At 42.1% G+C, this 13,019-nt stretch overlaps 1 long non-coding RNA gene across 1 annotated transcript in view; it reads left to right on the top strand.

Annotated features, from left to right (window-relative positions):
• LOC102000858 overlaps window positions 1-9,653 on the top strand; it is a 16,642-nt gene extending 6,989 nt beyond the window's left edge. Inside the window, exons 4-6 of the long non-coding RNA XR_001229440.1 lie at window positions 4,218-4,283; window positions 7,212-7,308; window positions 9,458-9,653. This is a non-coding gene — a long non-coding RNA (uncharacterized LOC102000858). The remainder of the gene's footprint in view (window positions 1-4,217; window positions 4,284-7,211; window positions 7,309-9,457) is intronic.
• Window positions 9,654-13,019: the final 3,366 nt, after the last annotated feature.

Below are 13,019 nucleotides of genomic sequence, written 5' to 3'. Positions count from 1 at the left end.
CCCCGCAACTAATGCTTTGCACAAAAAGATGCCCCCACAACGGGTGGGCAGGCGATTTAGAGAAACCCGGACGTTCTAATTGCAATCAGGTTGTTTTATTCTACGTTGAAGGCTATCAGAGCTGGTAAGCAACTTGGAAGCCATTGATGAAGGAACAAGACCTTCAACCTCAAGCCTTTGCGGGCACTGGGGAAAGTGTCTTCCAGATCAGTCTGGCTTGCAGGCAGCAGGACCAACTTGGCTTGGCTTCTCTGGTACCCATTCCAAGTACCCCAAACTCAAGAGTTGGAGGTAACCAAGGCGGCCTTAACACTCCACCACCTCGGTTAGTACCTTAGCTTCTCACTTCATTGAAACAGTGGTGGAAATGAAACAGACCTGGGGGTTGTGAGCTAGATTAAAAAGATCAAGGCGCCCTTGAGAGTGTTGTTTGATATCAGGCTGCGCTCAGTAATCATTCACCTATTTTCTCCCGCCCCTTCGTTTATTTTATTTTTTCTAATTTTTATTTATTTATTTTTATTTTAAATTCCCCTCTGGATCTAGCTGCCCCCCAAATCCAGCGCGACAGCCTTGGGCGTTAGCGGGCCAAGTGCGCCCTTCCGGTGCGGCCTAACTCAGGGCGTCTGGTCTGCCCACTCCCTGCATCCCGCCTCGTTGGCCTCCAGCAGCATAAAAACCTGGTTTCTTGGGAGGTCGCTGCTGTCCTCAACGCTCAAGGACCTGCCGCGGCCCCGGGGCAGGGGAACCTGGGGCTGCGGGGGCTACCACCGACTTATTGACCTCCTGGGTTCAAGCCTGAACTGAGTCCTGGGTTCTTTCCCCATCCATTCTAGCCAAATTCTCGGTCGATCTCAAAGCCCCTCTCTGGGGAGGGTAGGGGGAGACGAATTCACTATGTTCAGGTTAGGAGAGGTCGTTGCTGGGAACCGTGGGCCAGCACCTTCCCCCAGGCGTCTCCGGAGAACTTTTCGCCCGATGCGGGCAGGAAGGGGTTAACCGCGCTGCCTCTCTTGCTCACCTCAGAGCCCCTGGTGCAGAGGGAAGGCTACCGCTCCCCCTACCTCCCCCCAACCCGGTCTCATTAGGGAAACCCTCACCGCTATTTTCAACATTTCCTCAATCAAGTTGCCCTGAAATAGAGCTGCACAAACAAATTGGCGGCAAAAGCGTAGATCTTGTCACGATGGAGGCGAATCCAACATTTCAACCTTGTTTGATTTGCAATTACGGGCTTGGGCTTGTGCCTCTGGTGCCACCGGGGCAAATTCGCTGCGGTCCAGCTGACTTCTCTGCACCCCGAGTGGCTGGAGGAAGCGACCCGGGAGCCACTGTTGGGAGAGGCGGGGGCGGCGCGAACAGGGGTGACCCAGCTAGCCCGAGGCCTAGCCTAGACCCCTGTGCAAAGGGCGCGCAGAGTGGGGGTAAACCGTGACTTTCCAGGTTCCTGGTTGAGCCACCGAAATATATGCGACAATAATAAAACGTAGAATCCACACACGGAAGCCAGGGCTGTGTCTTCAGCTTCCTTTCTGTCCCCAGCTTCTCTCCCCTTCTCTCCTCACTTTTCTACAGTACGGGCTAGTGGTTCTGGATTTCTCCCGGCTTCCTTGCTGGTAGAACTGCTAGCATGTTTTGCTGTCTTTGCCATAGCTGTTTCTGCTTGACTTTTTGTACACAGTTACTTTAAATCTGCCGGAAGAACCAAACTCTAGGACAGGCTTTTCCGCACATGTGGTTGGGGGCGTCTCGCTCACTTTTCTTTCTTTCTGGGGTAGCCTTCCCTTCGGTGCTGGGGGCCTCGTTTGTGCCAGCAGAACAGTAGTTAAGTCAGTTCCTAAGCCTTATATTTCACAGACAATTAAATCTTGGCTGCTGTTTAACGAAATTGTAATATTTACTCTGCTCTATACCGAGGAGCACTTTTGGAGGAGAAAAATAGCAAATATTACGTTTCAAACAGAAAAATACAATAATAAATCTCTTTTTATGGATTCTCCCTGCATAAGTGGAAACAACATGATTTAAGTCTCTGCCCTCCCTTTTCGAGGCCGGCTGGAACTGGAAGGCGCTGTCCCGTAGTACTTCCATCCCTGACCTGACAGGGAGGCACCTGCACCCGAGATTTTAGGCTCCATTCTGATGTTTATCATGTGCAACAAGGATTGTTAAATAGTACGGTCTTGGATGCAGTTTGCCTTTTCTGTGGATTCAAGAAAGATGGGCGTGACTGGAGGAGCTATGGCTTCATGTCACTTTGCATACAGATGGCTATTTTCCTTCCATTAGGCTTTCCCAGCAGGGGAAGCTGAAGGAGAAAATACTTGTCTGACAACTCTGGAGTCCATACTGACAGGAACTATATTGTTTAAGAAAGTGTAAGATGCAGTCCGTTTTTGTTTGTTGGTCATAAACTTAATTCATGGTCACTATGGTCAATAACCAATCTTTTTTTCCCCCCACAATTAAAAACTTTTTTCCCCCCTTTTCAGTTTATGAGCCCAGTTAGAGTTTATCTTCTACTGTAGCTCTCAGTCTTAACGAAAGCAAACCTTAGGACTGATGCCTTCATAAATTCTGGAGGTAGCAAAAGGGAAGAATTGCTGCATCTGAATCCTCAGAGGCATGTGTACCCGGGCATGTTCCCTATATTAGTATCCAGGCAGCTGATCGCTTTAATATCCCAAGGAATAGGAAGCAGTAGTTGGAAAGGGTGCCATTTTATAAGAATTCTCTTTTCACCATAAGATTGGTCTGGCATATTACCCCATGTACAAATTATACTATTACTTTCATGTGTGTTAATCTGTTTGGTATTAAGATGGTGAGAGTGTCGTAACCATTAACATGTTTTTTACCATACCACTTTCAATGGGGTGATCTCAGATAATTATGAAGATGTTGAAGTTAATCCCACTTTAAGTGAACAACTATGAAAATAACTGCAAGGCATTATTATTCTCATATAAATGCCAACAAACACGATTGTATGGGGAACATGATTTCTTTCTATTTGACATTATCCTATAAGGATATGGCTATCTTAATTTCCTTTAAAATCAGGGCAGTTTTCAATTATTAGTTTTCAACAGAACTATTTTTTTTAAACCACAGTATTTTGCAATTCCAATAAACCACAGCAATTTGATGCTTTCAGATACTGCATTTTCTACATTATTGTTCAGCAATCTTTTTGCAAACTAAACCAAAAATAATATTCAAAACTATCAACATGTAAGGCACAATTATTAGGGTCTACATATTAGGTAAGCCAATGCTATTAAAATTAAAAACACGTGTTTGGCATAAGAATGCTTCTTTGGAATTCCTTTTTGGATACACAGTTATTATTTTAAAAACTAACTCAGATTTCTAAATACCGAGATTTCACTCTGAACAGGGATTGCATTGTTTTAAACAGTAGCTCCTGGAATAGTATCTTTCTTAGTATTTTCGACTTTCGAACAATTGGAATTGGGTAAATGCTTTCAGCTGGGCGCACATTCCTAATACTTTTGTAGGTAACAGGATTCTTCATTCCTGCTGAGTGACAGACAGACAGTACACTGGACAGACTGCTCACCCTTTGCAGAAGCTATCAGAACATCTTCCCCCCAAGAGATAGCTTGTGATCCATCCAAAAACAAAAAATCTGTTAAATGTGAAATCAGAAAAAATAAGCAAGTGCTCTCTCAGCTACAGTTTTGAAGTGATGGCTTAATGCTGTGCAGAATAGACAAGATGGGAGGATACAGAAAAGTAAGACATGAAAAAGAGATTTTGCTTGAATGAGATCTGTTTTTGTTCATAAACAGGAGTAAATCCAAGATTATTGTTTTCTTCAATTCAGTGGTTTTTAACATTGTCCACCCCCAGTGGATGAAGAAATCCAATCAAGGAAATACATGTAAATTCCTGTATACATGCAAATGCTAGCTTACTGTGGTTTTACACGTTATGTTGAAATATAGACCTTTAAAGTAGGCTACCACCATTCTTTCTTGCCCAGTACATGGTACGTTACACGTTATAAAGTACTGATTAAAAATATATCTGTGAGAAGATTTCTATAAATTCCTAATTGCTGAACAAAATGTGACAAAGTTTTATCTGGAAGAAAGCCGGCAGTTTAATTGTTATTAATCAGGGACAAATAAATAAGGAAGCTGTCTTCTTACATTCCTGGTAATTCGTTCTACTCTCTCAAACATTGTTAGGTTCTATGCATCTTGTGTTATTCAAGTCAAGATGATGTCAGTAATCAAATTACAGAATCTAATCAAGTAAGTATTTTTGCTTTATTACAAAATTTATGCATCATCTTGGACTACTGAATTGCTTTAGTTGTTTTGCTGTTGAGTTTTTTCTTTTTAGATGTAACGATAGTTAACATTTTGTCTAAAGCCACTTCTACTTGCAAAGATAGCTGTGAGGGGTATCAAAGCTGAAAATAGTCACAGTAACAAAGCAACATTTAAGTCTGTCTGGTGTTGATTGGGCTTTGTAAATTATACTGCATTTAAAATCATGACTTGGGTATTTATAATGGGGGCATCTAAGGAGGGAAACCTGAGTCCTTCATTTGCACGGCTAAGAACATATAATCATGGTAGGAACCTTCCCTCAGAAGCGCTTCTCTACAGACATCAGACATTTTCAATTCTTTCCCTACCCCCACGCTTCTACTTGTATTTTAATTAGAAAGTTCCAGAATGAGGAAGGGATGGATGTTCTAACTCACTGGGCTTTTCTCTCCTTAGACATCTTACTATCACAAGGCACCAATTTGGCTGCATTGACGACTATTGATTGACAAGTTTTCTCAGCTCCTCTGTCCTTTGTTTCCCCCCATCAATACCTCTGATACTTGGAAGGAACTGAGTCATATACTGTCTCTTTCTAGAGGGTAGCAATTTAAATTGTGGAAGAAATAAGAAGCTGTATATACTTTCTTATGTTGTTATCCACTTAGTGTTAGAAGGGACTTAAAGCATTTGTTTCAAGAATTGATAAGATGCTATTTTTTTCCCCCAAAAATCTGTTTGTGAGAATAATTCATGAAAAGATGATTACAATTTACTTTTGATATTTAGGTCAAGGTCACTGATGTATTCTGACAATTATTTTGATCCCAGGGAGAAACAAAATCACAATTGGGCTGCAACCTGTCTTAAAACATCCATTTTGTTGTTAAAAGACAAATCTCAGCGATTCCTGGTGAGGCTTTTGCTATACATGTCAAGCACAGTGCTGTAGAACACTGTGATTAAGAGCGGGGTCCAGGGAATAGGTTATGATGGATAGTGTGAACCCTGAGAATAGCCATCAACTGTGGGGTAGCCTTTGTCTGCCTCAGTACGTCCATCTGTAAAACACAGAAAAGAATTTCAGTCATGGGCTGGAGAGATGGCTCAGTGGTTAAGAGCATTGCCTGTTCTTCCAGAGGTCCTGAGTTCAATTCCCAGCAACCACATGGTGGCTCACAACCATCTGTAAAGAGGTCTGGTGCCCTCTTCTGGCCTGCAGTCATGCACACAGACAGAATATTGTGTATATAATAAATAAATAAAATTAAAAAAAAAAGAAAAAAAAAGAATTTCAGTCATTATATGAAGAACATTAGTGAGACTACACAGATGAAGTTCTTTGGAGGTCTGATATATATATATATATATATATATGCTAAGTGCTGAATAAACATCAGCCATTTTCCTTGGCTTGACTCTACAATGAGTGGCTTGCCAGGGCTCCTTTCCTGATGGTCATATAGCCTGAGGATGCAGGTAGTTCCCAAACCTCACAGTCTCTCTGTGAGGGGCCTGCCTTGGTTTCCAGCCCCCAAGCTGGGAGGAGGAAGTATAGTTTCCGGTTGTCTTCAGAGGTTCAAGAAAGACAAAGCAACTGGGTGTAATGGAGCATGCTTACGATCCCAGCAACTCAGAAAGCTGAGTCCAGAGGGTCGGCGTGAGTTCAAGGCCAGCCTATATGACTAATGATGTAGTCTCCAACAAGGGGGAAAGAAAGAGACAATACGGGGAGATGATCCTGTGAAATCTACCCTTGTGTTATCTTCAACAGTGTTATAATGCTCTATTGGTGCCTAACATGAAGGCCTAACTGGGGAAAATAACACATTAGGAAAATAAAATACCCCGGGGAATGGTTTTCCTATTTATTTATTTTATTTTAAATCTTTGCAATAATAAATTTTATGCAAATTCTTTTGAAAAAAATAACTACACTATTTTATGAATATATAGTATATATAATAAACCCAATGCAAAAATAAAAAGGAGCCGGACAGTGGTGGCGCACGCCTTTAATCCCAGCACTCGAGAGGCAAAGGCAGCAGATCTCTGTGAGTTCGAGTCGAGACCAGCCTGGTCTACAAGAGCTAGTTCCAGGACAGGCTCCAAAGCTACAGACCCTGTTTCAAAAATGAAAAAAAAGAAAAAGAAAAAAAAAAGGAAAAAAATCAACAGGGACTAAGCTAGAGAAGAATCAGGTAATAGACAAGTATTTTAGGGTAAATTTCAGTCTTGTCTGTTTAAGACATGGCTAGACTGAGATGATGAGCTGCTGCCTTGTCTTGTGGCTGACTTTAGCTCATAACTGGGAGGTGGCAGTCTTCTGCTGTCCTTTGTAGATGGTTTCTGCCCACACTCTTTGCACGGTATTACAGGGGAGGATCATGAAGGAATCCTTGAAGCCCTTTGTTCATGGTGAAGGTTTGGATTATATAATCTCCTTCTACATCCTGGAGGCAGACAGATGATAAACACACCCACTCTCTGCTCTTAAAAAGCCACTGGTAGCCCGTCTTGGGGTCATCCCTTTTCAAGTGAGACCTTATGTGCCCAGAGCATCTGCTGACACAGGACCCACTGAGGGTATTAGTGACCATGGCTATATTTAATAGTAGTGTATAATCTCTAAGTTTTTGGTAGTAAAGCAAATGCAAGTGGAATATCTAATATAGTTATGGTATTTCTTGCTTTGTTCACTATTATGCTATATTAAGCAGTCATTATGCTTCCTGTTGTTTTTCTAACTTGAAGTTCTCTGGCAAAATGAGCAAGACCTTTAGGTACACTGGATATAATTTCTGTTTCTTGCCTTTTTCTATTTCCACATGGTGGTACCATTCTATTCATGTTTACAGAGTAGTCACACAATTTCTCATTTTCCCTCTCCATCTCTCACTCTCTAAGGCAGGTCAGATCCTATTTATTCCAAAGACAGAGTTGGAGACCAGCCATCGTTAGTGTTGCCTGAGACGCCAAGCAATCCCCTGAGTCCTTACAGTCGGTAAGTAGACAATCTGAATTAAAAAGTTTGAAAATAATTTCATTCTGTTTTGTGTTGTTAATTTTTCTTTAAAATAACAGCTGAGCTGAAGGAGAAATAGCAATAAAACTGTAAGGAACTGGTGATTCCCAGAGATGCTGGGAATGAATTAAAAGAACGCACATCACATGTTCAAATATGGAAGAGTGTTAGGTCAATGGTGTAGCCTTTGTTGAGCGTGCATGAGACTCTGGGTTCAATCTCTAGAACAAAGCCAAAACAACACACACTCAAACTGTGGAGGAAAGGAACTCATACTTGTTGAGCGCATATTATATCCCCCATTCTTTACATAATTATCTTTTTTTTACATAGTTCTTGGCATGGAGCAGCAGATGTCACATATAGAGAAATTGGGGCTCAGAGTTGTTGAGTAATTTGCCCAAATGCATTGTTATTAGCTTGTGGAGTTTGACATAAAGGGAGCTGACATTAAAAATGCATGTCTAAGTCCTGTTAACAGAACACGGCAAACTTAATATTAAACCCGTCTTGCAAAGTTTTGCCCCAAATTCTATTTCTAGATTTGGCTAAAAATTAACCACAACAAAACTGAGCATTAGCCAATATGAAAAGAATCTGGATTGCCCATACAATGCTAGCGGGGATTGAAGCTATGACGCTTCAATATGAAGCTACCTCTGGAAGATAGTTTAGTTTGGTGGTTTCTAAAAAAAAACTAAACATGGACCACTACAGGACTCACATTGTGCTTCTAAGCATTTATCCCAGACAAATAAATACTCAAGCTCACTCAGAATGTTTATAGCAGCCTTATTCTCAATAGCCAGCAACTGGAAACGACCCAGATGTCCTTCAGTGGGCAAACAAACTATTAGCCATTCTACTGACTTTTAAGTAACTATCAGGCATGATGGGGTCATACCATGAGATACTATTTAACAATTAGAGGTGGCAAATTATTGATATGTACAAAACTCGAATCTTTAGAAAATTAGACTGGGTAAAAAAAAGCCAACCCCCAAAGTTCCACTTAATATTCTTCCTTCTTTCTGCATTTTCATTTGAGTGTGGCATGGATGTGTAAGTTAATGTACGTTGTTGTGCACTTGTATGTTGTTGATGTCAGGAACCATCCTTGGTTGTTCTTCTACGCTTTGTGTCAGGGTCTCTTAGTCAAACTCAGAGCTATTGGATGTGGCTAGGCTTGCTAGCCAGTTTAGTCTACAGGTCATTTTTGGGGGTTCTGGGGGTCTGACTCCTCATGCTTGTGAGTCACACATTTTAACCACTGATTCATCTCCCCAACACAGATTTATGTAATAATATTAAAATAACAAAATTTGAGAAACAGATGGAAGATTAGTGTTACCAAGCGTCGAAGAACAGTGGAGGCAAAAGGGAAGTGGGTGTGGCCGCAGAAGAACAATGAAAGGGTCCTCGTCACAAAGGACTTACCTGTGTAATTTTCAGTATCCTAGCTGTGATATCGTAAGACAGCACTGGAGAAACTCGGTAAAGCAGAAAAGGATCTCTATTGTTTTCTTTACCACTGCACAAGAACTTAAAATGACCACAAAAAGCCTAGCAAAAGGTCAGTGGATCTTCTAGGAGGTCAATTCCATACTTTCTAGAACTGAACCCACACTAGGGGAGAGATGGGATTGTGAATCAATCATGAGATTTCTAATTTTTAAAAGATTTATTTATTTAATAGGTACACAACGTTCTGCCCTCATGCATCCCTGCAGGCCAGAAGTTGGCACCAGATCTTATTGACAGGTGGTTGTGAAGTACTATGTGGTTGCTGGGAATTAACTCAGGACCTCTGGAAGAACAACCGGTGCTCTTAACCGCTGAGCCATCTCTCCAGCACCAAGATTTATATTCTTAAGAAAGTCTTAGATCATTTTTCAAACTCATGTGATTTTATGTCTCTCTGATATTTATTAAGGATTGTAATAATCAAGACCCAGGGAAAGACAAGAAGCTACTGCTGTGACAGGACCTCTGCTTTGCATAGAACGTAAAATCGATTAGCCGATCGGGCTATATACATTAGAAGACGAAACTAGATTGCATTAGACTCTTCTGTCATAATCTATTTCTAAATGTTTTTTGTTATTCTTATCTATTTCTGACTTATTAGATTTCCTTCTTTTATTCTATTTTGGATCTATGTTCCCATGGTGCACTGATCTGGTCGGAGAGAGCGCTTGCTGCCGAGGTTGCTGGTCCCTGGAGCCTACATGACGCAAAGAAAACTGATTCCAGAAAGGTTGTCCTCAGATGGTCGCATGTTCGCTGTGGCATTCGCTGCAGGCACCTATCCAGCCGAGCACACAATGTATTAAAATTGCTTTTTAAAAAAATCCAGTAAGTGTTTTTCTTTTTCTTGTGAAAAAGTGTCTCACTCACTACGTATCCCAGGCTGGCCAGGAGCTTACCATCCTTCCGCCTCAGCCTCCTGGTGTTGGTACCGCAGCAGTGGGCCATGGTGAGTTAGAACAGGTGTTCTCATTGCTGGTTAAACCAGCAAAATGAGAGCCTTGTTCAGATGTGAAGTAGAAGCGTATATTGAGTTCCAACTAATTTGCAGACAGTGTGCCTGCCTGTTCCGATGTTCAGAGCGGAGTAGTGGGAAGCACATTAAAGACTTTGTTGATGGTGTGTGGAGGGTATAAAGTACCACAGCAGGGCGAAAGGGTGGCCTCCCCTCTCCAGGCTGCGGTGGTGCCACGGAACCCTCTGCAGACACCTACCCATGCAAGGAGCTGCTGGCTTAACAAGTAGGGGTTAAAGTGCGAGAATTTCAGAACCTGCTTTGGGGAAGGATTAAATAAATCAGAAGGCCTGCTGACAGCAGTAGTATCTTTGAGCAGCTGATTTGAAACAGAATCAGAGAACTGAGATGAATCCCAGGTGGCCATTGGGAGCTGGAGAAAGGGCCGGTGACTTGGGTGACTGTTAGTTCGGCTTCATTTTAGCACTGTGGATAATCGTTAAGAGACAGCTTATGAGAAAAGATTACATTCAACACAATGGTAGAATAAAGATGTATTAATTTAGAGGGTCTCTCTTTTTTCTCCTTTCTTTCTTTTTGTTTTTTAAGACAGGGTCTCTATAAAGCCTTGGTTGTCCTGAAATTCACCATGTAGACCAGGCTGGCCTTGAACTCACGGAGATCTGCTTGCCACTGCCTCCTGAGTCCTATGATTAAAGACTTGTGCCACCACCTCCTCAGGCCAATTTAGAGAGCATTTCATTTAAATAATTTCCCCAATAGGATGACTTAGAAGTTTCTAAAACTGCTTCAGTTAGCCTAACGTATACTATGTGCTATTTTATTTTCACTTTTTTCTTTCTCTTTGTTTCTCTTTTTGGGTTCTGGGGATTGAATCTCGGCCTTCGTGCTTTCTAAGCAATGCTCCACTACTGAGTTGCATTCCTAACCTTTTCGCTGGCCTTGAATTCACTAGGTAGCTAAGAATGACTGTGAGTTCAGATCTTCCTTCCTCTACTTTCTGAATGCTGGAATTACAGTCCAGCCACTGCCTTTTTACACATTGCTGATGGAAAGTTGCTTCAGCAAGTACTCTTTTAACTGAGCTGCACCTTAACTGCTCCTTAAACTCATATCTTAATCTTGAGACAAATTTTGTTTTTTCTTTTTTTAAAAAAACAGGCTCCAAACCACAGAGAAACCCTGTCTCAAAAAACCAAAAAAAAAAAAAAAATTGAAAATAGAATATTTTTTCATACAATACATCCCAACCACAGTATCCCCACCCTTCACTCCTCCAAGCTCCCCCCTCCACTTCTTTCTCCCAGATCCAATCCTCCTTTGTTTCCTCTTTAGAAAAGAACATGTTTCTAAGAGATGACTGCTCTTCCTATTGAGTTGCCGTGTCTGTAAGCTCTTCAGATGAAAAAATATCATTTCAACAGTGCAGTCAAGTTCTTACTCTCCCAAATCAGTGGCCCATGGATGTTACTCAGGGGTGCATCCGTGAGTGTAGAAAGGAAGCATTTTCACTCCCATGGTGGGCAGTGGGGTGAGAGGGGTTGGGAAAGGAGCTTGGTAATACGGAGTGTGTAGAAACTATTCCAATATGTAAAGGTCACTGCAGGTATTTACCCAGAAGTGCTTTGGAGAGCAAGGCCTTTGAATTAGGTCCATTCTAGGGACATTGCTTCTTTCGTGTCTACTGAGGAGAATTGAGCAGGACTTTCACCTCCCTTCACACTTTCACCAGACAAGAAAAGACAAAGGGGGAAAAGTCCCCGCAAAAGACCGAAACCAGCCACAATCCTGAAATTAATAATACAACTAAAACATTAGCACAAAACCAAACAAACACTGGAGAGATTTTACGAGATCAAGTCGGAGTTAGAGAAAGAAGAGGAAGAGGGAAATCATCAAAGTCAGGACAAGCTCAAAGGAGTTTAATAACTGCTATCAGATTGCACCTGAGTCTTTAGCACCGGGGGATGCAGCTGTTTTGTTTTAAGATGCTCCTGTTCCTGGTCCAGCCGTCGACGGTGACCTGGGTGCACATGTCCAGGCATCTGCAGAGGCACTGCTAGATACTCCAGACCACTTAGGGGGTGATGGAAGAGCAGGCAAAGTGGAAATGCTGAGATTCAATATAATATAGCTGAGGTCAATAGTAAAAAATTAGCAAGTCTTCTTGTACTGAAATCACACTAACAGCATTTTGTATAAGTGGTACATGTAAGAGAGTCAGCTTTTCATGTTTATCAGTAATGAACTCTAAGTAGTAGCATGGATGCAACGCTTTAATTTTTAAAATGTTTTTATTTAGTCTTTGAGAATTATCAGTAATGAACTCTAAGTAGTAGCATGGATGTAACGCTTTAATTTTTAAAATTATTTAATTTTATTTAGTCTTTGAGAATTTTATACAATGTATTTTGATCATACTTGTCCCCCGCCCCTACCTCCGTAGCTCATTTTATTTTTAAAAAATACTTAAGGGCAAGAATAAGTTTCATACCCCGTGGTTGGACAGGCACCACTACAATGAACAGGTACATGGTGGAGAAATGGGAGAGGGAGGAGTAGTTCATGCATGGTGGAGAGATACAGAGATACGACACCGGTGAGAAACAGGCTCATGTGAATGGTCTATGCTGCCACGTGAGGTGGTGTGATGTCCACTGAGGGCCATCTCTGGGTCCACGGCCCTACCCCAGAAGGAGTTGTGTTGATGTTCATGGCTTGTTACTGCCAAGGGCCATACAGATGCTCAAGGTCTGGACCACCACCTGAGGCCATGTTGATGTCCATATCCAAGGACTATGCTGCCTCTAGGGTCATACCAATCTGGATGGCCTGTGCAGCCACTCAGAGGTATGGTGCTGTCTGGGTTGAACTGAATGAGGCCTGGGGCGTTGTTTGGGTCCATGGCCTGATGGAGGAAGGTCATTGGTTAATTAAATAAAGAAGCTGCTTGCCCTGATAGGTTAAAACATAAGTGGGAGGAGTAAACAGAGCAGAATGCTGGGAGGAAGAGGAAGTGAGTTCAGAGACTCGACAGCTCTGCTGTCTGGAGCAGAGACGCCATGCTCCTGGCTCCTGGGCGGATGCGGGTATAGCTCTGCTCTCTGAGACACACGCGATGAAGCTCCAACCCAGGATGGACGTAGGCTAGAATCTTCCCGGTAAGCCACCTCGGTGCTACAGATTA

Source organism: Microtus ochrogaster, unplaced genomic scaffold (genome assembly GCF_000317375.1).
Source record: "Microtus ochrogaster isolate Prairie Vole_2 unplaced genomic scaffold, MicOch1.0 UNK28, whole genome shotgun sequence".
NCBI lineage: Eukaryota > Metazoa > Chordata > Mammalia > Rodentia > Cricetidae > Microtus > Microtus ochrogaster.
The sequence above is the reverse complement of the archived record's forward strand: the minus strand, read 5'-3'. Positions and strand labels throughout refer to the sequence as shown.